Consider the following 26,805-nt stretch of genomic DNA (forward strand, 5'->3'; position numbering starts at 1 on the left):
TGGAGAACCATTCCCAGGAAAGGCTTCCAAGTTTACATAAAAAGGGGATCCAGCCTGTATAAGCCCAAATCGACAGGTCAAACTGACCTGAGTACATTTTTAGTGCAGAAACACCTGCGTCTGTTGGCATCTGTCCGACCAGCTAGGGCCAGGGCTTGGCCAGAGCCAAGGCCTTAACTGGAAGAGTCTCCCTAACATATCCTAAAAACAAGCCTTTCAATAACAGCAGTTAGGAAAGTTTCTTAAAATTATACGTCTTTCAGATATCTACACAACAGTGTCGATATGTCAGGGCAAATTATTTAGGGCAAATTTGGGAGGAAACCTCTGAATGGGGTCCCTCTAGGAAAAAAGATCCAAGCAGTCCCTCCCCCAGTTGGCTCAGGGAAAAAAAAATTTCCACGGAGAGAAGTGGAAAAAAGAAAAACTGTTTATACTGTTTATTCAACAGGCAACACACCTCCCAGCACAAAAATGAACAATATCAAACAGCAAAACCTCTCGCCGTTCCGAGGAGATGGCAGATTTAGAAGAGTTCTTTCTGTGGGCTGCCCGGCTCACTCAGTCTGCTCTCAGTCCCTCCTGTGCTGGGGAATGCTGCGGCCCAGGACAGGCCTGGTGGGCCACAGGTGTGAGCTCCCGGTGCTCTTCTGGGTTTTCAGTCCAGAGCAGGTTCAAACAGTTTCAGGAAAAAAAGAAAAGGAAAAAAACCCAAAACAATCCAGGGGGCTTCTCTGCCTCAGCTAGCCAGAAAAAACTAACCAAGAGCAAAGGAGAGCTCTCTCTTCCCCTCCACCACAGACAACACAGTCTGTGAGCAGGAATGCAGGGGAGCCAGTGCAGTCTCTGATAACAAACTCTGCACTTCTTCTTCCCCCCCCTGCCCTTTCACTCCTGGAACCAGTCTTAAAGTTGCAGAATTTAATATTCAACACCAACAGAACAGATGATTTGGGGACACAGGCATCATAGTCATCCCAAGACAATGTGAAAGTTTGTAAAGCAGCTGGCTTTGTCATTTATCCTTAGCTAAATAGTCAATGGTACAATGAACAAACTGCAAATAACCAAAGGTCAGTGAATTCATGCTATGACATTAACAACATAATCAGAATCATTAATACAGCAACAGTAACTCTCTTAAGAAGTCAAGATAATATTTTTCCACACATATATGTATATATGATGATAAAGCAAAATAAAAGCAAGAAAGCAAGCACTAAAATGCTTGCAGTTAACAACAGCCGTAATTTGGAATTGTTACTCATTCTTCAGTGCTACCTATGGAAGATAAAATAGCAGAGATTGTTATAAATAATTATGTTATGTGACCAGTGCAGAACATTTATACCCATGGAATCTTGGATGAAATCAAGGATCTAATAAACTGCATCTTCACCTATTTTACACAATTTATCATCTTATATTCTTAAACAGTTGATCATCTTATATTCTTAAACAGTTGCTTACCAATTCTTCATCATAATTGTTTTAGTCGGTTCCATCTTATGTCTATAACAAAAGAACTGGATCTTGTAATTTAAATGAGCAGATATCAACGGAATTAGCTTCATGCAAACTTCATGTCACTTATCTCTGTAACAAAAGAATTCTATCTTGTAATGTAAATGAGCATGTTTCAACAGAACTTAAACTTCACTGAAACTCAATGTCACTTAAACCTAACAGAAAGTACACTTAAAAGAACTTAAAGTCAACAATACTGTAACTGAACAGAAATCGATCTTAATGGAACTTTACAGAACTTAAAATAACAGAACTTAAACTGAACAGCAACGAAACTTAACTTTGCTTAAACTTAACGCTTAAAATTGACAGAAATTAATCTTAACAAAACCTAAACTTGGCAGAACTTAAATGTAACAGAATTCAAATTAACAGAATGTAAACCTAACATTACTTAAATTTAATAACACTTAAAATAACGTTGCTTAAATGTAACAAAACTAAAGTCAGAGTGTAGAGTGTTCCTTTAAAAATTCTGAATACAACAGAATTTAACTCTTTTTGACTGCAGCGTTACAAAAAAGATACTTGAAATTTGTCATACGGCAGTTAAACATCAATGAACAATATGCAGGCAAACAACTGTCATAACTGAAAGAGCAGCAACCTGGATTTTCTGGAGAGAATATAAAGGTGTGGCAAGTATGTTGTGATTTTACGCAATTTAGTTTTGAGAATAGCTCATGGTAACTGCAAACATTATTGAAAATACCTATTCATAGTGAGGACTTCTCTGGTGTAAGTATAACTTTGCCAGGATTTTTTAAATTGCAGCTTTACTCAGAAGAATTACAACAGTGCAGATCTTGGCAAATTGCCCTTCAAACCTGCTCTGTTCACAGACGGTAAGACAGCTTTTCGAGATTGCCTGTACAATAGTTGAACTTGGCCTAATAAAGGTAATGGTATATAAATGTTGAAGGCTAAAACAGCAAGAACCTAGTTATATAATACTGCCATGAGATTTGTACGTGAAACTTGGGTAGGTCAGTGGGTGTGTAATACTGACACTTGTACATAAACAGCTACAAATTCATGGTTTCAGATTATTTTTATGAAGTGAGCTACTGTTCGCTGCACTTGTGGTCCATCAATGTACTTAAACTACTTTGATATCAAGTCCAATATAAATTTATATGTGGCAAGGAAGAATAACTACACTTGAGTAACTAAATAGGTGTACCTATCTGAAATGCTGTCACATGTGTCATCATGGCGAAAGGTTTGCAATAAAATTACCTTATTGTCTTGGTTTTAGTTTGTCCCCAAGCCAATGCAATAACAGTGTTATAGTTTAGATTTGCTAATTTCAATATACTTATTTTCTGTTGTGAGATGGAATTAGGAGTAAAAGTAAGACAGGTCTAAAACTTAAAAGAGTGTAAAGGAAAACTTTATTAATAACATAAAGAAATAATAAATTCAGAATAAAACCTTCAGACCACCCCTCCTTCCTTTTCCTACACTTTTTGTTCCTTCTTAACAACAACATACAGAAACACTTTAGTCAGTTACTAACTTAAATACTCTTTTTCAGTTTACTTGAGAGAGAAGTCTCTTCTTTGTTCGGCTATAGTTTTTTTTTCCCCACAAGAGGAAAAAAACAGTTTACTTGTGGCTTCACTTTCTACGAATTTTTCCCATTTTCACAGTTTTTCTAAATTGTGTTTATGGGCCATGTTAAACTCGTGGGGTATTTACTTTTTAGAATGAACTGTTCAAAAGCAAAAGTTTTCTTAATCTCTCTTTTTCTCTATTCATATTTCATCTTCAAGACAGAGATTCCCTTTTTTCCCTCGGGGCAAAGGATCTTCCAAACACTTCAACTCCCATGTCTTTTTCCATGGTTTAAAAATTTTTTTACTGTACAGTCCATCCCTATAGCTTACAAAATGATTTTTAGCGTAAATTAATGGTGTTTCTTCATTATCTTTCCATCTGGAACTTGGCTCTTCACTGACTTTGGTGTATCTTTTCTGTTCTTTTTCTTCTCACCCAAGGGAATATTGAAGGTCTACAAGTCTTATCTGAGCATTAGAAAGGTTAACATCTCACATAAAAAAGATGCAGGGGCTGGGCCAGGCCATGCTGGAGCTGTGTTGCGATCTCAGGCTGCCCAGGCCGTGCTGGGGGGCTGAATGAAAACTGGAGTCTAACCAGGAAAAAAAATGGTGACAAGTCTTTGGCTTCACTGCTGCCCTCCAGCGCCAGCTGCATCCAACTCAAGCCATGAGCCAAGGGGTCTTCCTTCTACCTTGCTCAACAAGCAAAAGTGTAGAGGGGCTCCACCAAAACGTTGCCCAGCTGCCTCCCCTCCCCAGGCCACATTGGCGACGGAACGGGCCTGGCCACTTCACGGCTGTTCCGCACTTTTTGCCGAGCTGCGGCCACGCTGGAGGAGGCTAAAATCTTAGCTTAGCAACGGGCCTATCCTTTCCCTAGCTATCGGGGCCCCTAGTTGAAAATGGGGCCCAGCGGCTTCCTGAGCCCACCCCTACCTGGCCCAGGCTGCATAAAAAAGGCCCCGGGCCGGTCAGAGTTATCTTGTGAGAGGCCGAAAGCGAAAAGAGCTTTCCCGGGGTTTTTCTTGCTTCAAAATGTGAATTCACAGAGGCGAACTAAATTCTCCGATTGGTTTCTCAAGCTGTCAACTACCAAACTATCTTCTAATTGTTTCCATCAACTCACAGAGGAAGTTGCCAGCATCTTCCTCTCCATTGGATTGTGGCTTGCAAAGAAAGTCCCCTGTTGTAGGAGGGTCTGAACTCTGCTCTCTGCTCTCAGTCTGAGGGTCATAAAAGTCTGCCTTGCTGAGTTGCAGGCCATCACTTCATTGCAATCTGGTATCCTGGTGTTCTGGGTCTGCAGGGCTTCATTGCCGGCTACAGTCCTCCCTCTCACTGTAATCTTATCTTCTGTTGTTCAGGCACCAGCTGTGAGGTGAGGGTCCAAAGTGACGCAGGGTCCCTAGGCAGGTGCAAAGGAAAGCCCTTTATTGTAAAAACCCGGCCTTTTAAACCAGTTAGCCAGTTATCAGTTATATGCTTTTAGATCATAACAAAGATAATTCAACCAACCACCATACAGCACAATGTGAACACATGATGGTGTCTTGGTTTAATTTTGATTTCCCAGCCAACGCACCAAATGAAGGTCTTCGTTTTGAGTTGCCAATTTAAATAAACTTATTTTTCCTGTTGTGAGACAGAACCAGGAGCAAAAGAGCAAGGCAGGCCTAAAACTTGAGAGAGTATAAAAGGAAATTTATTAACTACACAAACAAAGAGAAAGGAAAAGAAAACAAAATTCAGAATAAGATTTTTCAGATCACTCCTTCCCTCCCTCTCCCAATCTTCATAACAACAAAACAAACATATAACAAATACTTCTGTCAGTCCCCAATTTAGTATTTTTCAGTTCACTTCTGGAGAGAGAAGCCTCTTCTTGTTGAAGCTGTAGGGATTTTTTTCTCACAAGAAGGAAGAAGACAGTCCTCTTGTGGTTTTATCTTTCATGATTTGCATCTGCCTGGGAACCTGCAACTGTGACACTCCTCCCAACTCCACAGCCGTCCCAAAGTTGTAGATGTGGGTCATGTCTGTCCCATGGGGTATTACTTTTAAGAATGAAATGTTCGGCAGCAAAGATTCTCTCTGTCTCCTTTCTCTCTGCTCAGGCTTCATCTTCAGAAAGCTGAAATTCCCTTCTTTTCTCAGGGCAGAAATTCTCAACACAGGTGCTCTTTAGTCAAATCATCTATTAAATGGAACATTTCCATCCCCCCATGTCTCTTTCCATGGTTTATAGGAATATTCAGTACATCAGTTCATCCCTACAATTTTACAAAAAGATTTTCAGCCATTTCAGCATCTTCTCATTCTCCTTCCATCTTAAAAACTTAGCTCTTACGTCACTGACTTCAGAAATCTTCTTATTCCCTTTCATATTCAAAGGAAAGGCTGGAGGCTTTGCAAATCTTATCTGAGCACTAAAGAGTTAAAGTTTAACACAACTACAAAAGTTGGGCCAGGCTCAGGCCGCGCTGGGGGGAGACAGCTGAGGTGTCAATCAGCCTTTCTGGGGCTGGGCTGCAGCCCCACACTGCTCATGGCCACCCGGGCAGGCCCGGCCCATCTGACAGCAGCAAGAGTCGGCCTCCCCCCCACGCCAGAGCCGCAGGCTCGTGGAGGAGGAAGCTGTGAAGGTCTTATCACACAACTTTTTCTCCCCCCGGCCATTGGGTCCCCTCGTTGGCAAACGGGGCCCAAGCGGCCTCCCGAGCCTCCCCCCTCCGCATGGGGGAGGGGGAAGCTCGGGTTGATGTTACCTGCTCAGCTGCCGGAAAGACAAAGAGACTCAGTTCCGGATTACCTCCTTCAAAATGTGTGTGCACGGAGCGAACTAACTTTCTCTAATTGGCTGTTGCAGGTGTCCCAACCCCCCACAGAGGAAATTCCCTTAGGAAGAACCTCTTCTGAGTTTCTTCTTCCTAAGTCAACCTATCACAGATGGTTACATAACTTGTTTTTCTACCTCTAATTCAGCTGAGTCACTTTCCCATAGTGCTTTTCTTATTAGCCGAAGTAGCAGGCCTGAGCCATGATTTTACAAGGCCTTCCCTTTGTAAGGTTTTACCTATATGCAACAAGGAAGGACTTCTTTACTGTGCGAGGACGAGAATAGATTGCCCAGATAGGGTGTGGAGTCTCCCTGACTGGAGATATTCAAGAACCATTCTGTGCAACGTGCTCTAGGATGACCCTGCTTGAGCAGGGAGATTTGACCAGATGACCCACTGTGGTCCCTTCCAACCTTACCCATTCTGTGATTCTGGAGCAAATACAAAATATGGTAGTATCTGGAAATTATGCAGGCTGTGAGAGAGTGACAAAGCATGTTTCAACATCAGCCTTACTGGTAATATAGGTAAATGGAGCTTTTCTAAATTTTTTTTTTTTTTTTTTTTAAGGCTCGAGTCAGGAGCACAGGTGGTGTTCTACTCAGTTCCTTCAGTAGCAGGGATGAATAATGAAAGGAACAGGAAAAACCATGTTATCAATGAGTGGCTTAAGGTCTGGTGTCATCAGTGTAATTTTGGGTTTTTTTGATGATGGGCCAACTTTTACAGCACCAGGTCTCCTAGAGTCAGACTTTATCTATCTAACAAGAGCAAAAGGTTTCTAGCCCATGAGTTGTCAGGGCTGACTGAGACAGCTTTAAACTAGGTTTGAAGGGGGAAAGGGATTAGACTAAGCTGTCTCAGTTTGAAAGACAGGTATGTTCTAAGGAAAGGCGAGAACCCCTTTCCTGAGATGCAGAGTGCAACTCCCTCCATTTCAATTATTTTAGTTTCAAATCAGAGGCCTTCAGGCAGGAAATGTGGGGATAGGAATAACAGTTCTTTACTGATATCTAACAAGGCAGAAAACAACAACAGCTATAAAAATTGACAACAGAACAGTATAACTCAGTTCCAGTCCCTTTTGGCCACAGGCCATCTCCCTGTGCTCAGTTACCGGTGCTGTGGGGGCAGGGCAGGTCCCGCGCAGTTGAAGAGGGCTGGGTGATGGCGGCCGCGGCCCAGGGGTGAGAGGGATGGGGAAAGTGACTCCCCCCTCACGGTGTCGGTCGTGGTGCTCAGCAGAGTGTCCGGAGGTAGTAGGGTGAGGTGGGAGAGCAGCGGAGCGATGTCCAATGGCAGGGAGCGTGGATCTCAGCGCTGGGGTGGCAGGGGAGATGCCAGATCGGAGCACGGGGTGTCCTTTCCCTCCACGAGCCAAGCGAGAGAGTCCCAGCCCGCTCCAGACCCCCTTCCCACCTTTCCTTTTCTGGTCTCCCCCCCCTCCACCCACCCACCCCCCTGTGAGAGAACATTATCTTATTGTTTTAAGGTGTAGCCACATCTACTTAGCATAACAATGGGAGAAATTCCACAGAAAGAAAAGGGAGCAATTCAACCCCCAACACTAAGCTCTTCAGAGATGCCCCTAAGGATGGTAAGCCATAGTCAGGGGGTAAAATCAGCAGCCCAGCTGAAGTGCATGCACACTAATGCACGCAGCATGGATAACAAACAAGAGGAGGTGAAGGCCATTGTGCAGCAGGAAAGGTATGACATAGTCGCTATCACAAAAATCTGGTGGGATGACTCACATGACTGGAGTGCTGCAATGTATGGCTACAAGCTCTTCAGAAGAGACAGGTGACGTAGGAGGCATAGAGGAGTGACTCTGTATATTAGGGAGTCTCTTGATGCTATAGAACTTGAGGTTAATGACAATAAGGTTGAGTTCCTATGGTTAAGAATCAGGGGGAAGGCCAACAAGGCTGATATTCTGGTGGGAGTCTGGTTTAGGCCACCCAATCAGGATGAAGAGGTGGACAACTTATTCTACAAGCAGCTGGAGCATGTTTCAAAATTGCCAGCTCTTGTTCTTGTAGGAGACTTTAACCTGACAGATGTCTCCTGGAACACAGTGGAGAAGAGGCAATCTAGGAGGTTCTTAGAGTGTATGGAGGATAGCTTCTTGTCACAGCTGGTGAGCGAGCCTACCAAGGATGGGGCTCTGCTGGACCTGCTGTTTACAAATGGAGAAGGGCTGGTGGGAGATGTGGTGGTCAGAGACTGTCTGGGGTATAGTGACCATGACATAATAGAGTTTTCAATACGTGGTGAAACAAGGAGGGGCATCAACAAAACTTCTACACGGGATTTCCGGAGGGCAGATTTTGGCCTATTCTGGAGACTACTTCAGAGAGTTCCTTGGGAAACAGCCTTTAAAAATAAAGGGGTCCAGGAAGGATGGACATACTTCAAAAAAGAAATTGTAAAGGTGCAGGAGCAGGCTTTCCCTGTGTGCCTGAAGAAGAGCTGACATGGAAGATGACCAGCCTGGATAGGCAGTGAGCTTTTGAAGGGAGTAAGGGGAAAAAAAGAGGGTGTTTCACCTTTGGAAAGAGGGGCAGGCAACTGAAGAAATGTTTAAGAATGTTGCTAGGTCATGTAAGAACAAAATTAGAGAGGCAAAAGCCCAATTAGAACTTAATCTGGCCACTTCTGTGAAGGACAATAAAAATGTTTTTATAAATATATTAATGGCAAAAGGAAGGGCAAGGAAAACCTCCATTCTTTATTGGACACGGGGGAATAGAGTTACTAAAGATGAGGAAATGGCTAAGGTACTTAATACCTGCTTTGCCTCAGTTTTCAACATTAAGATAGGTCCTCCTCAAGACAACTGGCCTTCTGAGCTAATAGATGGGGACAAGGAAAAGACTAGTCCCCTGTAATCCAGGAGGAAGCAGTTAGTGACCTGCTGAGCTACTTAGATGCTCACAAATCTATGGGACCAGATGGGATCCATCCCAGGGTGATGAGAGAGCTGGCAGATGCACTCGCCAAGCTGCTCTCCATCATTTATCATCAGTCCTGGCTAACCATGGAGGTCCCAGATGACTGGAAGCTGGCCACTGTGATGCCCAATATTTTCTATTGAAAGGAGGATATGGAAAACTACTGACCTGTCAACCTGACCTCAGTGCCTGGCAAGGTTATGGAACAGATCATCTTGAGTGCAATCACACAGCACCTACAGGATAGCCAGGGGATCAGACCCAGGCAGCATGGATTTAGGAAAGGCAGGTCCTGCTTGACCAACCTAATCTCCTTTTATGACCAGGTGACCTGCCTAGTAGATGTGGGAAAGGCTGTGGATGTTGTCTACCTGGACTTCAGCAAAGCCATTGACACTGTCTCCCACAGCATACTCCTGGAGAAGCTGGCAGCCCACAGCTTGGACAGGAGCACTCTTTGCTGGGTTAAGAACTGGCTGGATGGCCAGGCCCAGAGGGTGGTGGTGAACAGTGCTGCATCCAGTTGGTGGGCAGTCACCAGTGATGTCCCTAAGGGATGAATGTTTGGCCCAGTCCTTTTTAATATTTTTACTGATGATCTGCATAAAGAGATTGAGTCAACCATTAGCAAATTTACAGGTGACACCAAGTTGAGAGCGAGTGCTGATCTGCTGGAGGATAGGAGGGCTCTGCAGAGGGACCTGGACAGGCTGGAGTGATGGGCCAAATCCAGCAATATGAGGCTTAACAAGACCAAGTACCAGGTCCCTGCAGTTTGGTCAGAACAACCCCCTACAGCACTACAGTTTGGCGACAGAGTGGCTGGACAGTGGCCAGGCAGAAAGGGAAATGGGAGTACTGGTTGATGGCAGGCTGAACATGAGCCAGTAGTGTGTCCAGGTGGCCAAGAAGGCAAATGGCACCCTGGCCTGTATCAGGAATAGTGTGGACAGCAGGACTATGGAAGTGATTTTTTTTCCCTGTATTCAACACTGGTGAGGCCACACCTCGACTACTGTGTCCAGTTCTGGGCCACTCAATTTAAGAAGGATGTTGAGCTGCTCTAACATGTCCAGAGAAAGGCAACAAGACTGGTGAAGGTCTTGGAACACAAGCCCTATGAGGAGCGGCTGAGGGAGCTGGGGTTGTTTAGCCTGGAGAAAAGGAGGCTCAGGGAGACCATATCACTCTCTACAACTGTGCTGGTTGTAAACCACTACAACTACCTGAAAGAAGGTGTAGCCAGGTGGGCATTGGTCTCTTCTCCCAGGCAACAAGCAACAGGACAAGAGGACAGTCTTAAGCTGTGCCAGGGGAGGTTTAGGTTGGACATTAGGAAGAAGTTCTTCACAGAATGAGTGATTGGGCATTGGAATGGGCTGCCCAGGGAGGTGGTGGAGTCACTGTCCATATAGGTGTTTAAGAAAAGACTGCATGTGACACTTAGTGCCATAGTCTAGTTGACAAGGTGGTGTTAGGGCATAGGTTGGACTTGATGATCTCAAAGATCCTTTCCATCCTAGTTTATTCTGTGACTCTGTGATTTTGAGAAAACTATTTATTGCCAAGGCTTCTGGGCTGTCTGACATTTGCTAAGCAGGTCTAGGCAGTTTCTTTGAAGCTGCTTGCTTGAATTTCCTAAATATTTTTTTTAAGTACCTTTCCTCCTTTAACCAGTCTTAGTGTTTCTAGTCTTCACTAGATCTGCAAAACTCCTGGGGCAGTGCTTCTCATCTCAGGCTTCTCTAGTCATTGTGCAATTGTCTTGTATAAAGCAGTCACATACTGTTCTAAATTAGGGATACAGGTTGCAAGACTCCATTTAGAGTTTAAATATATCTACAAATACATGCTGGAACTGGTTTTCTAAGTTTTCTAAGAATTTTATGAAGGAGAGGGGAGATGGAGGAAAAACTCAAGAGAAGCCCTCTTCTCTTTGTTTTCCCACTTCCTATTCTGTGAGTGATTTTGCAGATGTAGGTGACATCAGTACAGTTACCTGTTCCTAATAACAGAGACAAATGAGATAATAATTAACAGACTGGCGATAACAAACTTTGAAGCTGTTTGTTGTGGTTTGACACTGGCCAAATGCCAGACATCCACCAAAGCTGCTCACTCACCCTCCCCTGCCACAGCTGGGCAGAGGAGAGAAAAAATTAACCAAGGCTTCATGAGTTGATATAAGGACCGGGAGAAAACACTCCAAGGGCAAAACAGGTTCACCTTTGAAGTACAAACTGAATTTGTTACTAACAAAATCAGAGGAGGATAATAAGAAGTAAAATAAGCCCTTAAAACACCTTTTCTTCCCCCAACCCTTCTCTCCTTCCCACCAACAGCACAGGCAGACAGGGCGTGGGTGTTTTGGCCAGTTTGTCATCCAAGATTTTCTTCCACTGCTCAGGGAGAGGAGTCCTTCCCCTGCTGCATCATGGGGTCCCTCCCACATGAGACAGTTCTCTGTGAATTTGTCCAGGATGGGTCCAAATCTCATGAGCAGCAGTCCTCCCAAAACTACTGCAATGTGAGTCTCACAGGCACATAGTCCTCCCAAAACTGCTGTGGTGTGGGTCACTCATCCATGAGGTGCAGTTCTCCAAGGACAGGATGCCCCAGCCTGGAAGCAGGGGCCCCTCTCTCCACTGGGTCTTGCACTGGATCACAGCCTCCTCCAGGCATCCACCAACTCCAGCGTGAGCACCTCCCCTATGGGATACAGGTGGATCTCTGCATCCCCTGTGGATCCCCATGGGCTGCTAGGGGACAGCTGCTTCACCATGGTCTTCACCACAGCCTGCAGAGGAATCTTGGCTCTGGCACCTGGAGCACCTCCTCCCCCTCCTTCTCCACTGACCTTGGTGTCTCCATGTTGTTTCCCTCACATGTTCTCACCTATTCCTCTTCTCTGAGTAGAAGAAAAAAACGATGTCCACTTTGTTTTGATTTTCTTCTTAAATATGTCATCACAGAGGCGTTACCAACCTGTCTAATTGGCCCAGCTTTGGCCAGCAGCATGTCCATCTTCAGAGCCATCAGGGATTTTCTCTGCCAGACATGGTGGAAGCTTTTAGCATCTTCTCACAGAAGCCATATCCATGGCCCTCCTGCTACCAAAAACTAGGCCGTTGTCTCAGTTTGAAACAAGTTAGAAGGAAACTTCCTGAAAGGGCATCTCTGAAGAAAGGTAGGTTTCAGCAGTTCCTCCCCCACTGGTTTGAAAGGAATTTCTTGGAGGAAAGTGAAAAAAAACCTGTTTATTTAACAAGTAGAGGGAAAAAAGTATTAATAATGTTAGATATTAAAACCTTCTCAATGTGGAGAAAACTGGTGGATTCAGAGTTCGTTTTGTAGGTGTGGCTCGGCTCCTCCCGAGGTCTGGAGCTTTCCCTCCGGAGCGCAGTGTGGGACTCCTGGTGATGGTCTGGTGTTTCGGACTGGAGCAAAGCTGAACAGTTCCGGAAGGAGAAGCTACAGTCCCAGGAAAAACTTGCCTCAGCTAACAAAACAGAAGCTAGATAAAAGCAAATATGTACTGATCAGAGGGGCTGGGTGCAGGCTGGGCTAATTTCCAATTAGAACCAATTCAGCGCTGTAAGGCTGGTTGAGTTCAATAGGAACTCGCATGAGCACAGATGCAGAAATAATGCATTTTACCAGTCCAGTATTATAGGTCTGGTTGCATTCAATAAGGACTTACATCATCTAGATTCACAGAAGCAACAGAAAAGCAGGTTATAGGATTGCAGGTGATAAATGCACTAGCTACAGTGTTAATGTGTGTCACTACAGAAGGTATAGGAACAGAGATCTATTAGTGAGATAGATACATAGATACATAGATGTGAATATTCCTGGGTCTGTTCCAATGCAGTTGACAGAATCACAGAATTTATTAGGATGGAAAATATCTCTGAGATCATGGAGTCCAACCTATGACCCAATACCACCATGTCAACCACACCGTAGCACTAAGTGCCACATACAGTCTTTCCTTAAACACCTCCAGGGACAGTGACTCCACAACCTTCCCGGGCAGCCTGTTCCAATGTCTAACCAGTTTTTCTATGAAGAAATTCTTCCTGATGTCCAACCTAAACCTCCTCTGGGACAGCTTAAGACAGTGTCCTCTCATTCTGTTGCTGGTTGCCTAGGAGAAGAGACCAACCCCCATGATACAACCAGCCCACAGGAAGGTGAGAGTAACCCAGATTCTTGATAATGGATCCTTTGGGGTGGATTAGAGTGAAACAGCACTGAATGATCAGTGGTTTTAAATATATAAGCATAGGGTTTATTTTAGAACAATTTGGTTTTAATGGAAAATAGGTATGTTGCCATTTTGGTTATTATTATCTATAAAAATATAGCAATATAAAAAGCATAAAAGTAACACCTAAGAAAATATAAGAAAATGAAAGAGAAGACAAAAAAGGATAAGATTAGAAAAGATCTCATCACTGGTGGACCTTGCAATGAGACTTTGTTGTTGCAATTGGTCAAAGTACTGATCACAGACTGTTATCTGTCAGGTACAAGGGAAACCCTCTAAACTCAGTTCATTTGTGTTTTGGAGGTTTTTTAAAGGGGATTGGACATATTATTATACTTGGCAGTTTGGTTACGGGTTACTGGAGCTGGTTTTTTTTTGGTGGAACTTTTTTTTGCATTTTGTTGTTTTGCAATTTAAGTACTTGTTTTGCTAGAGCAGCAGTAGATTTTTTATTTTTTTAATATTTTTTTCAGAATCATGTAGGAAAAACTATAGCTTAGCTTGTGGGATATATTTTTTTCTAATCTGAAGAATGTTTATGTTTGGGGTTAGAACTTTGGATTTGTACAGTTGAGATTTGGTGGGGTTTTTTTGTGGTTTTTTTAATCGTATTTTATGTTTTTTTTATTGGGTTTGCTGTATATAGCGATTGTTTGCACACAAATATTTTTGTGTTGCACTTTTCAAGACTTGTGCTTACAGACTGTGAGGGTTAGCCCCCCTCATTATTTTTTGGTCGATAATTGGATTATGTGACAGGGATTTTAAATGTTTTACTTTAGTACTATTTAGAATTGTAGTTTTGCTTGCAGCATTTTAAAGACAGATTAGTTAACTGATTATAGATTTATTAGGTTGTTGGGTGTAATTTTTTTTAGGCTATGAAGGTTTTTTAGGGAAAAGGACTTAATAGTGATTTTTGATTTTATGTCAGTTGCTCTGAATTTTATTTTGTATCGGGAGCTTGCTTTGAGGATTTTTTTCTTGGATCATTATCGTCTACTGGTTGATTAGTTTTCATTGTATGCTTTTTTATTTGCAGCGACTGCCAGTGGCTTAGACTTACTGTCTGGTTTAGCTGCTGGCTTAGGCTTACTGTTTGGTTTAGTTATTACCTGAGTAACTGGGGTGTTGGCTGATTTATTTTCTTACTCTTTGGCTTTTGTTTGGTCTTTTACAGTATTTAGCAGTGTGCAATAAGTATATGCCAGGGTCTAGCTTATTGTAATGAGTTTTTTCTTAGAATTATTAAGGCACTTTTTTTTGGATATTTTTGTTATTTCATCTGGGTTTTGAATTTGTTCAAGTGAAAATTTCTAGGCTGGGGGATCAGAAAACTTTTTAGGGTCTGGCTCATTTTTTAAAATTTTTTACACCACTCAGAATTTTTTATGCCTGGGTCTACTCCTAGGTTAGGGGTCTCATCAGCTTTTTTGGACATCTTAGCTTTTATTTTAGAGAGGCTGCAGACTATGTAGAGGAAGCTTATCAGATGAAATACTAGGAAGGTGGTATTCTTGAGATTTAGGGGAAACGGAACATTTTTTAAAAAATTACTTAACAGATTTAAAGGAGAAGAAGGAAAGGAAAGGAAAGGCTGAAAAGCCTTATTCCCTGCTCTTTCTTTAACAAACTGGGTGCAATTATTAATAAACTCTTAAAATATGAACTGGAGCTGGGACACAGGGTAGGACGAAGAAACTATAAACTATACATAATTGGAATAAACTTTAGTACCTTTATAAAATTTCTATAAATCATTATTACTGAGCTTAGCACAATAGCTATTTTAATATGTGCCTTTTTACTGTAGAAATTACGTGTTAGGGACATTACTGGAGCTATTTCTGGATAAGAAAAAAAGCCTAGGGACCAGAGACACATGAAGGCCTCCCCCCGAGAGACATTATGAATTTAAGCAACATGGCTACTGATTGCTTTATCTTAATACAGAGTAATTAGAATTAAAATGTAATTACGATAGGAGTTTTTTACTTTTTTTGAGCCCCACATTGGGCACCAATTGTGTATTTGTCCTGGTTTAGGGTAAATTTAGGGAGAAAATTTTTGAATGGGGTTTTTTTAGGAAATAGATTTAAGCAGTTTTTCTTTTAACTGGTTTGGGGAAATATTTTTTTGGAAAGAAGTGGAAAAAAACTGTTTATTCAACAGGCAACACACCTCCCAGCGCAACAATGAACAATATCAAACAGCAAAACCTCTCGCCGTTCCGAGGAGATGGCAGATTTAGAAGATTTCTTTCTGTGGGCTGCCCGGCTCACTCAGTCTGCTCTCAGTCCCTCCGGTGCTGGGAAATGCCGCGGCCCAGGCCAGGCCCGGTGGGCCACAGGTGTGAGCTCCCGGTGCTCTTCTGGGTTTTCAGTCCAAAGCAGGTTCAAACAGTTCCAGGAAAACAGGAAAAAAAAAGGGGAAAAAAAACAATCCAGGGGGCTTCTCTGCCTCAGCTAGCCAAAAAACTAACCAAGAGCAAAGGAGAGCTCTCTCTCCCTGTCCACCGCAGACAACACAGTCCGAGAGCAGGAATGCGGGGGAGCCCGTGCAGTCTCTGATAACAAACTCTGCACTTCTTCTTCCCCCCCCTGCCCTTTCACTCCTGGAACCAGTCTTAAAGTTGCAGAATTTAATATTCAACACCAACAGAACAGACGATTTGGGGATATAGGCATCATACAGTCACCCCAAGACATGCCACCCTTTATCCCCATATCGTCAGCTTACTACCATATCTGATACACACTCTAATTCTATAAACACATACATCATACACACATATATATACAAGATACAGCTATAGACAGACAATGACAGTGATATTCAATAGTAATATTTACATATGATTCTCACCCAACCATTAGATTTCCCTGAGGTACACATCGTGTTGTCCCATCCTTCTGCAGTATCCACCATGTGCAACCTGGTCCTTGAGCAAAAACAATCCCATGAATGGGTTTGTCTGTATTTGAGGCAGAATTGATCCAAACTCTCTTCCCTAACAAACCCCTGGCATGCACCACTGGGACTTTATCTCCATCTACTGTATGCAAGGACTCAGACTGGGCAGGGCCTGCTCGATTTGTGGAACCTCGGGTATTAACTAACCAGGTGGCCTTTGCTAAATGCTGCTCCCAATTCTTAAAAGATCCCCCACCCAATGCTTTCAAAGTGGTTTTTAACAGTCCATTGTACCTCTCCACCTTCCCTGCAGCTGGTGCATGGTAGGGGATATGGTACACCCACTCAATACCATGTTCTTTGGCCCAGGTGTTGATAAGGTTATTCTTGAAATGAGTCCCATTGTCTGACTCAATTCTCTCAGGGGTACCATGCCTCCACAAAACTTGTTTTTCCAGGCCCAGGATGGTGTTCCGAGCAGTGGCGTGAGGCACAGGGTAGGTCTCCAACCATCCAGTGGTGGCTTCCACCATGGTCAGTACATAGCGCTTTCCTTGGCGTGTCTGGGGCAGTGTGATGTAGTCAATCTGCCAGGCCTCTCCATACTTATATTTGGCCCATCGCCCCCCATACCAGAGGGGCTTCACCCGCTTGGCCTGCTTGATGGCAGCACACATCTCACAGTCATGGATAACTTGAGAAATACTGTCCATGGTTAGATCTACCCCTCGGTCTCGTGCCCACTTATAGGTAGCATCTCCACCCTGGTGACCTGAGGCATCATGGGCCCATCGAGCCAGGAACAACTCTCCCTTGTGCTGCCAGTCTAAGTCTATCTTTGACACCTCTATCTGTGCAGCCTGATCTACCTGTTTGTTGTTTTGATGCTCCTCATTAGCTCTACTTTTGGGGACATGGGCATCTACATGACGGACTTTCACAGGTAGCCTTTCTACCCGAGTGGCAATGTCTTTCCACTTGTCAGCAGCCCAGATTGGTTTTCCCCTATGTTGCCAGTCAGCCTTTTTCCACCTTTCCAGCCAACCCCACAAAGCATTGGCTACCATCCATGAATCAGTGTAAAGGTAGAGCTTTGGCCACTTCTCTCTTTCAGCAATGTCCAGGGCCAGCTGAACAGCTTTGAGTTCAGCAAGTTGACTTGATCCACCTTCTCCTTCGGTAGCTTGTGCGACCTGTCGTGTGGGGCTCCATACGGCTGCTTTCCACTTCCAGTTCATCCCCACGATGCGGCAGGAACCATCAGTGAAAAGAGCATAGCATGTTTCATCTGCTGGCAGTTGGTTATACGCTGGGGCTTCTTCGGCTCGGGTCACTTGTTCCTGTTCCTCTTCGTCGGCAAGACCAAAGTTTTCACCTTCCGGCCAGTTGGTAATTATCTCCAAAATCCCAGGGCGATTCGGGTTTCCAATACGAGCGCGTTGTGTGATGAGGGCAATCCATTTACTCCATGTGGCGTCAGTGGCATGGTGGGTAGGAGGAACCTTTGCTTTGAACATCCACCCCAGCACTGGCAGTCGGGGTGCCAGGAGGAGTTGTGTTTCTGTGCCAATCACCTCTGAGGCAGCTTGAACCCCTTCATAAGCGGCCAAGATATCCTTCTCTGTTGGAGTGTAGTTGGCCTCAGACCCTCTGTAACTTCGGCTCCAGAATCCCAGAGGTCGCCCTCGAGTCTCCCCAGGCACCTTCTGCCAAAGGCTCCAGGACAGACCATGGTTCCTGGCAGTAGAATAGAGCACATTCTTCACCTCTGGTCCCGTCCTGACTGGGCCAAGGGCTACTGCATGAGCAATCTCGTGCTTGATCTGGGCAAAGGCTTGCTGCTGCTCAGGGCCCCAGTGGAAATCGTTCTTCTTGCGGGTGACCAGGTAAAGAGGGCTCACAATCTGGCTGTACTCAGGAATGTGCATTCTCCAAAAACCTATGGCACCTAGGAAAGCTTGTGTTTCCTTCTTGCTGGTTGGTGGAGACATTGCAGTGATCTTATTGATGATCTTAGTGGGAATCTGGCGCCGTCCATCTTGCCACTTCACTCCCAGGAACTGGATCTCTCGGGCAGGTCCTTTGACTTTGCTTTTCTTGATGGCAAAACCAGCTTTCAGGAGAATCTGGATGATTTTGTTTCCTTTATCAAATACTTCTGCTGTGTTCCCCCACACGATGATATCATCGATGTACTGCAGATGTTCTGGAGCATCACCCTTTTCTAGTGCAGCCTGGATCAGCCCATGGCAAATGGTGGGGCTGTGTTTCCACCCCTGGGGCAGTAGGTTCCACGTGTATTGTACACCCCTCCAGGTGAAAGCAAACTGAGGCCTGCACTCTACTGCCAGAGGAATGGAGAAAAATGCATTGGCGATGTCAATGGTGGCGTACCACTTGGCTGCCTTGGACTCCAGCTCGTACTGGAGTTCCAGCATGTCCGGCACAGCAGCGCTCAGTGGTGGAGTCACCTCATTCAATGCACGATAGTCCATAGTCAATCTCCATTCTCCTTCAGATTTACGCACAGGCCAGATGGGGCTGTTGAAGGGTGAGTGGGTTTTGCTGACCACCCCTTGGCTTTCCAGCTCACGGATCATTTTGTGGATGGGGACCACAGCATCTCGATTCGTCCGGTACTGCCGGCGGTGCACTGTTGAGGTGACAATTGGCACTTGTTGCGCCTTCACCTTCAGGAGTCGTACTGCAGATGGGTTTTCTGATAGTCCTGGCAAGGTGTTCAATCATTTAATGCCCTCTGCCTCTACAGCAGCTATTCCAAAAGCCCACCTGAGTCCCTTTGGATCTCTGAAATACCCATTTTGGAGGAAGTCTATGCCCAAAATGCGTGGGGCCCCTGGGCCAGTCACAATAGGGTGTTTCTTCCATTCATTTCTAGTCAGGCTCACCTCCACTTCCACCAAAGTAAAATCCTGTGATCGCCCTGTTATACCAGCAATAGAAACAGATTTTGTCCCCACATGTCTTGATGGGATTAGTGTGCACTGTGAACCGGTGTCGACCAAGGCCTTATATTTTTGTGGTTCAGATGTGCCAGGCCAACGAATCCACACAGTCCAAAAAACACGGTTTTCCCTAGCCTCTACCTGGCTAGAGGCAGGGCCCCTCTAAGCCTGGTTATTCTTCTTTCCTTGAGCATATGTCTTGGAGGTTCCTTCAAGGGGATCAGACATGTCATCATCATCATCATCATCATCATCATCATCGTACTTGGCAGTTTGGCTACGGGCAACTGGAGCTGCTTCCCTTTTAGTGGAACTCCCTCTCTGCATCTTGCTGTCCTGCAATTCAAGCACCCGTTTTACCAGAGCAGTAGTAGATTTTCCATCCCACTTCTTCATGTTTTCTCCAGAATCAGGCAGGAAAGACCACAATCCAGCTCGTGAGAAGGGTCTTCTCTCCCCATCTGGGGAACGTTTACGTTTGGGGCCAGAACCTTTGATCCGTATAGCCGAGATTTGGAGAATGTCCTCTTTAATCTCCTCCCTGAGTTTCTTATGATTCTCCTCCATCCTGTCTTCTAATTTCTGCAGACGTGTTTCCACAGCTGCAATTCTGGCATGTGTTGGGCCATGCACAGCATCTGCATATGCTCGGAGCTTCTTCGCCATATCGAACACGGTCTCCTCCCTGTCATCCCCCTTCATTATTGCTAAAGCAGAAGAGTATTCTTGTGGCCCAAGTCGTACAAGTTTTCGCCACATCACAGGTGTACATGGTACCAAGTCTGGATTCCTAGTTGTTAGGTCATCTGAAAAGAATCTCTGCCACTGCCATTTCTCTCAAGTGTTGAATCCCTTGTTCTATGGTCTTCCATTGGGTTTGCTGCATATAGAGATCGTCTGCACACAGGTATCTTTGTGCCACACTTTCCAGGACCCGTGCCCAGAAACTCTGAGGATTAGCCCCCCTCATCATTCCTTGGTCAATAACCGGATCATGTGACACGGATCCCAAATGCCTGGCTTCAGTGCCATCCAGAATTGTAGCCTCGCCTGCAGCATCCCAGAGATGGACCAGCCAATTAATTATAAATTCATCAGGTCATTGGGTGTAATCCTTTCTCAGGCCACGAAGGTCTTTCAGAGATAAGGAGTCAATACTGGCTTCTGATCCTGTGCCAGTTGTTCTGACTTCTGATTTTGTATCGGAAGCCTGCCTTGAGGGTCCTTCCCCCACATCATCATCGTCCACTGGCCGATCAGTTTTGGTGTTGTGTTTTCTTCCTGCAGCAACTGCCAGTGGCTTAGGTTTACTATCTGGTTTAGCTACAACTTGAGTGACTGGGGTATTGGCTGGTTTATCTCCCTGCCCCTCTGCCACTCTCTGCTGCCCTACAGTATTTAGCAGTGTGCGATAAGCATATGCCAGGGCCCAGCTTATTGCAATGATCCTTTTCTCATTAGAATCATCATGGCACTTCTCTTCCAGATATTTCCCCACCTCGTCTGGGTTCTGAATTTGTTCATGTGAAAATTCCCAGGCTGGGGGATCAGAAAATTTCTTCAGGGTTCTGCCCATTCTCTCCCATTCCCCACACCACTCAGAATTTTCCACACTTGGGCCTACTCCTGGGTCAGGGGTCCCATCAGCTCCTCTGGACACCTCAGCCCTCACTCTAGAGAGGCTGCAGACTGTGTAGAGGAAGCTTATCAGATTAAATACCAGGACGGCAGTTTCCTTGACATTCAGGGGAAACTGAACGTCCTCAAAAATTGACTTAACAGATTCAAGGGAGAAAAAAGAATGTAAAGGCTGAAAAGCCTCATCCCCTGCTCCTCCTCTAACAAACTGGGTGCAATTACTAATGAACCCCCAAAACATGCTATTAGAACTGGGATGCAGGGTAGGACAAAGAAACCATAAACCATAGATACCTGGCACAAACTCCAGTAGCTTTATGAACTTTCTATAAATCATCATCACTGAGCCCAGCACAATACCTATTCTAATTCGTGCTCCTCTACTGAAAAAACTGCATGTTAGGGACACTACTGGAGCTATCTCCGGATAAGAAAATAAGCCTAGAGACCAGAAAGGTATTAAAACCTCAAAAAAGCCTAGAGACCCAAGACGCGTAAAGGCCTCTACCCCGACAGACACAGCAGACATTATGACTTCAAACAACATGGTTACTGACTGCTTTACCCCAATACAGAGCAAGTATAATCAAAATGCAATCAGAACAGTTTTTTTTGGGTGCCAAATGTATTTGTCCTGGTTTAGGGCAAATTTGGGAGGAAACCTCTGAATAAGGTCCCTCTGGAAAAAGGGAAAAAAATTGGAGAGAAGTGGAAAAAAAACCAAACTGTTTATTCAACAGGCAACACACCTCCCAGTGCAACAATGAACAATATCAAACAGCAAAACCTCTCGCCGTTCCGAGGAGATGGCAGATTTAGAAGATTTCTTTCTGTGGGCTGCCCGGCTCACTCAGTCTGCTCTCAGTCCCTCCGGTGCTGGGAAATGCCGCGGCCCAGGCCAGGCCCGGTGGGCCACAGGTGTGAGCTCCCGGTGCTCTTCTAGGTTTTCAGTCCAAAGCAGGTTCAAACAGTTCCAGGAAAACAGGAAAAAAAAAAAGGGGAAAAAAAACAATCCAGGGGGCTTCTCTGCCTCAGCTAGCCAAAAAACTAACCAAGAGCAAAGGAGAGCTCTCTCTCCCTGTCCACCACAGACAACACAGTCCGAGAGCAGGAATGCGGGGGAGCCCGTGCAGTCTCTGATAACAAACTCTGCACTTCTTCTTCCCCCCCCTGCCCTTTCACTCCTGGAACCAGTCTTAAAGTTGCAGAATTTAATATTCAACACCAACAGAACAGACGATTTGGGGATATAGGCATCATACAGTCACCCCAAGACATGCCTTTATTTAGAAATCAGCTCTGGGTGGGAGCCCGACGGGTCACGTGCACCACCGCTGCTCCCGATGGACAATCCAGAGGAGGAAGAATTCAGCTTTGCTGTGCAGCAGAGCTGGGCCTTCTGTCCTCACAGGAGTCCCACAGAAGACACTGGTTGGCTCGTAGTCCAGGGGTGTCATGTCGATCGGGTGCTGTTCAGGTCATGGTGACAAGGCAAGAGAGTCCTGGTTGGTGATTTCATTTTCTTCACTGCTTTTCTTACTTGAGAGTACCATTTTTAGTTTTCGATGTTATATTGGCTCGTTGTTTTTAGGGTTTTTTTTATTACTGAGTTGTGTCCCATAAGCACTTGTGGTCCTTCTATTTGCCAGGCACCATTTTGGGAGCAGGGAAGGCAATGGGGAGGGAAAGGGTATAAGGGCAAGGCAATTCCAGGGAGTGGGAATCAGAACAGAACAACAGCAACAATTGACATAAAAACAGGGTGTTTTCCACAGTTAACAGAACATTAACAGAACAAAAAGGAGCTTGTTCTTAACAATTCCCCCCTCTATTTCTTTGATCAGGCCTTAGCCTGCATCAACCTATGATTTTAGTTTCTTGGACAGAAAATTTCCTTAGGTTTTGATATTGCTCATATATTTCTTTGGCACCTTTTTGTTTTTGACTTCCTTGTTCTTGGCTCTCTATTAACATAATTTTGGTTTGTTTTTGGTTAGTCAGTTCTGGGAGTCGTATACTGGCTTGGATAGTGGAGGTTACTACCTGGATTAGGCAGGGAAGTAGGCATGGCAAAAATAATAGTCCAGTGGTTGCGCATATTATTATAAACGCAGCCTTCTTCCACCATGTTCCATTGAAGGAACTAAAAGTTGTCCCACCAGCTAGTATCCATTAGAGGAGTCCACTCTTGGGCACCCACATATGCTAATTTTCTAATTTCTTTGGAGATGATTTTAATTACTGAACTTTTATCATCAATTTCCAGGCAGCACTCAGAGGAATTAAATTTCCCACATATCCCTCCTTCATCTGCTAATAGGTAGTCTACAGCTCATCTAATTTGGTATATCACTGCTCTTGTTTGAGTTAATTGGTCACTGATATGGTCAAGTGCAAGGGCTGTCCGGTTGGAGATTACCTCGAGTATTGCTTGGAGCCTGATAATTCGGTTCAGCATATAAATTGGGGTACGGTATCCCCATGATCCATCTTGGGCCCAAGTAGCTGGCCCGTAAGTTTTAATAATTTCTTCTGGGGTCCATACTTTTCCGTTCCACTTTTGGTTACCCCCCTCTCGATTATACTCCTTTTTTTTCTGCTTGTTTTCTTTAAATCGTCATACACTGGGACTCCTAAGTGTGCTCCTGACTCTTTTGGCAATAGGAAGAAGGCTGGTTTAATAATCCCTATAGTGCAAGTCCCTGCCCAATCTCTGGGAAGTTTGGTGTATGCTGTATTACCACAGATCCAAAATAAAGGTTGTGGAGCTTCCCAAAATGCATCCGCTATTTCGGTTGAGGGTTCCCAAAACTTCGACAGTTCCCTTATGCCCCAAAATGGGTTAACTCCTTTCTCTGTATATTCGTGTAATTCATATTTTTCATGGTAAATACACCCTCTTTCCTTTCTTTCAACAGACCAGTATCTATTTGGCTCTCTGGGGATCCACTTTGTGCCCAGATCTTTTATTACTAGGTATCTTTTATATGCCATTTTCCCTATGGGAGTATTATATCTCTTCCCCGTTCTCATGATGCATTCTTCCCCAATTACCCTGGACTTTAAATCCCATTGTTCTCTTCCCCTTGATCCTACAACTTGTGGCTCTTGTGTAATTTGGGTCCATCTCAGTATTTCTAATGGGCTTAAACTTATTCCTTCCCATGGCCAGATTTCAGTCATTTGGGTACTTCCGCAAATCCAGCAGTCTGTCAAGTTTAATTCTTTACTGATTCTTTCCACTAGATCTATAAATAATTTTTCCCCACAGGAATATCTAAATAATCTTTTTCTTGTGTTGTTAGTTGTTTTTCTTTTACCAGGTTTACCAATCCATTTCGGTTTGTTTCATACTGGAAGCAAAGCCAGGTATCTCCTACGGGGCATTCCCCAAGTAGGAGTTGTTTATAAGAAGCAGTATTTTTTACAAGCCAATAGACTTTCCCATCTTCTTGACAGGTGTTTAATTGGGAGTTATTGAAGCATTTGCGATTTAGGTTGGTATGAACCCTCAAGAGAGACTTCAGATTTTCTCCATCTTAGAGAGGGTGGTAGCATTTGGTACAAGCATCCTCTTCACTCCCTTGGGTGTTACCTATGAATAGGATTAACACTATTCTTCCCAAGAGTCCAGTATGAGCCATTTCTCTCTTGACCTCACCTGGTCTTGACTCTTGGGGAACAGGGAGACTTCCTGGATGTGTATTAGAGTCTTTCTTAGCAGCCGGCTCCTTCTACTCCCACTTCCCTACTAATTTAGTCACCCTTGCAGAGTGCTCTGTAGGAGATTTATTGTGTTAGTGTTGAAACCTTCGTGGGGGTGGAATTGCAGTTTGCAGGAAGTGCTTGTTTGAAAGCTGAAGTTAATGAAGAACCATGTGTAGTATGTAAGCTATACCTTAAAAGCTCGGAAGAGTATATGAACTCTCCAACATTCTAGTCAGTTATCAGGGGAAGCATATAAACAGTAACTTTCAGCTTTGCCAACTCTTACTACTTTGACCTTCCAACTATCCAAGCAACAGCAACAGTATCAGAACAGGTAGAACATGAGTACAAACATGACTTCAGGTAACTTCTGAAAAATGTTTCCCTTTGTCTTGTTACAGAAGCCTTTTTGGAACATAATACTAACTTGTACAAAAAAAATTTATCCAGTTAATCTTTTGCAGGAGCTCTTCAACTGTTTTTTGGTTTTCTTTTTAATGTCGATTTGAGGTTTTTTTGGGTCTCGAATAGCAGTTCACTCAGGGGCATCTGTCCATGGTGTGACTGGATCTGGTTCACCACTAGGGGGTGGTACTGGTCCTTTAACCCGAGACATGCGTGTCCAGCCTCGTTCCTGGGTCCGCACTGCGGTGTGTGTAGTGAGTAACACTTGGAATGGGCCTTCAAACCTAGGGGTTAATGGTATGTTATTCCAGGATTTTATTAGCACCCAATCTCCAGGACGGATCTGGTGTACATCCACATCAAGGGGAGAAGTGTGGGGGAGGTATCCCTTTTTCTAAGATTTCCCAGTGTCCTCCCAATTGCCTCTAGGTATTTTTGGGTTGCTGTTTCCCCTTCCAAGTAGTTCCCTGTACTGAAAGGAGTGATAAGGAAAGGAAGCCTGAACATCATTTCATAGGGGGAAACCCCTATGTCTGACCGGGGTCTGGTTCTTATCCGCAAAAGGGCAAGAGGTAGGCACTTAAGCCAATTCATTTGTGTTTCAGAAATTAATTTTGTTAACACATTTTTGAGAGTTTTATTCATTCTCTCTACTCTCCCTGAACTCTGGGGATGCCATGGGGTATGTAACCTCCATTTCATGCCCAGAACCTTGATTACTTCATGTAAAGCTTGGGCAATGAAATGTGGACCTCGATTTGAATCAATATTGTTTACTAGTCCATACCGTGGAACTATTTCTTCTAAAGTTATCTTTGCAACTACCTCTGCCATTTCCTTCCTGGTGGGGAATGCTTCTACCCAGTGGGTGAGATGGTCTACCATTTCTAAGAAATGTTTATATCCTTGTATGGGGGGCATTTCAGTGAAGTCCACTTGTATATTTTGAAATGGTCTTAAAGTTAACTCTCTTCCTCCAGGTGTTATTTTTCTCATAAGCTTTTGGTCTACTTTTTGGCAGATGACACACCCTTTTGTAACTGCTTTTGCTAGATTATATACCCCGATACATATATTCTCTCTTAAGAAGTGGTCACATAACCTTTGGATTCCCCAATGGGTTAATTCATACATTTCTGATAATATTTTTCGGGCTAAAGCCTTGTTTAGGAACTTACGCCCATCAGATGTCAACCATTCCCCTTGTTCCCCCTGATGTAATCCTAGTTCTTTTATTTCCTTTAACTCCTTCTCACTAAATGTTGGTTTCTTTTCTTCTTCCCCTTTACTTGGTGTTTCCTCTAGTCTCAAGATTTTTATTGGCTCTTTCGGGTCTAAAGCTACTTCTTTAGCCATCTGGTCTGCTAATTGATGTTAGTTGATGTTGTCTCAAGTTTAGCACATGTATTAATTATTTCTTCCAAGGATGGATTTTCTTTGGGTATTGCATTTATGAGTTTTTTTGCAGTCCTCATTTGCATTATCTCATGCTAATTGTAGCAATAGTAGATTTGTTGCATCATTATTATCTACTTCGCTTTCTGTGGTATTTTGCAATCGTTTTATGAACTGTGTATATGGTTCACTTGGGCTTTGTTTTATGTTTCTATATCCCAGGGTTGGCTCAGACATGTTTGCAACCTTATTTAGGGCTCTCATTCCTAATTCTTTTGCCTGGTTTAATATCGCAGAATTTAAGCATGCTTGTGTTTGAGGATCCTCCATGGGGCGTACTCCTAACAACTGGGGAACCCCCACCCCAAAGCACGGATCTTGCTGTGATAATCTCGAGTTTTGCAACTCTTGCTCCTCTGCTTATATTCTCCAGGTCGATTCAAATATCCTATACTGTAGTGGGGTACACAATAACTTTGCAATTTGCTTCATATCATAAGGTGTTAACTCACTATCAGTTACGAGTTTAAGCATATTTATCACAGCAGGGGATCCCAACCCATGCTTAGCAGCTAACTGGCGTAGCTCTAAAATGATTTGCCAAGTGAAAGGTGCATGTTGATTAGG

The 26,805-nt window shown here is 44.1% G+C and overlaps 1 protein-coding gene and 1 long non-coding RNA gene across 2 annotated transcripts in view; one reads left to right on the forward strand and one right to left on the reverse strand.

The window, feature by feature from the left end:
• Positions 1-26,805, forward strand: part of LOC148220403 (zinc finger SWIM domain-containing protein 6) — a 284,732-nt gene that overhangs the window by 53,883 nt on the left and 204,044 nt on the right. The window lies entirely within an intron of this gene.
• LOC148220404 (uncharacterized) lies at positions 426-5,878 on the reverse strand. The gene is made up of 2 exons (XR_015799093.1): positions 4,605-5,878; positions 426-4,494 (listed from the first exon to the last, which is right to left on the reverse strand). It is a non-coding gene; the product is annotated as an uncharacterized LOC148220404 (long non-coding RNA).

Source organism: Sturnus vulgaris, chromosome W, assembly GCF_052056855.1.
Source record: "Sturnus vulgaris isolate bStuVul1 chromosome W, bStuVul1.hap1, whole genome shotgun sequence".
In the NCBI taxonomy this organism is placed as follows: Eukaryota; Metazoa; Chordata; class Aves; order Passeriformes; family Sturnidae; genus Sturnus; species Sturnus vulgaris.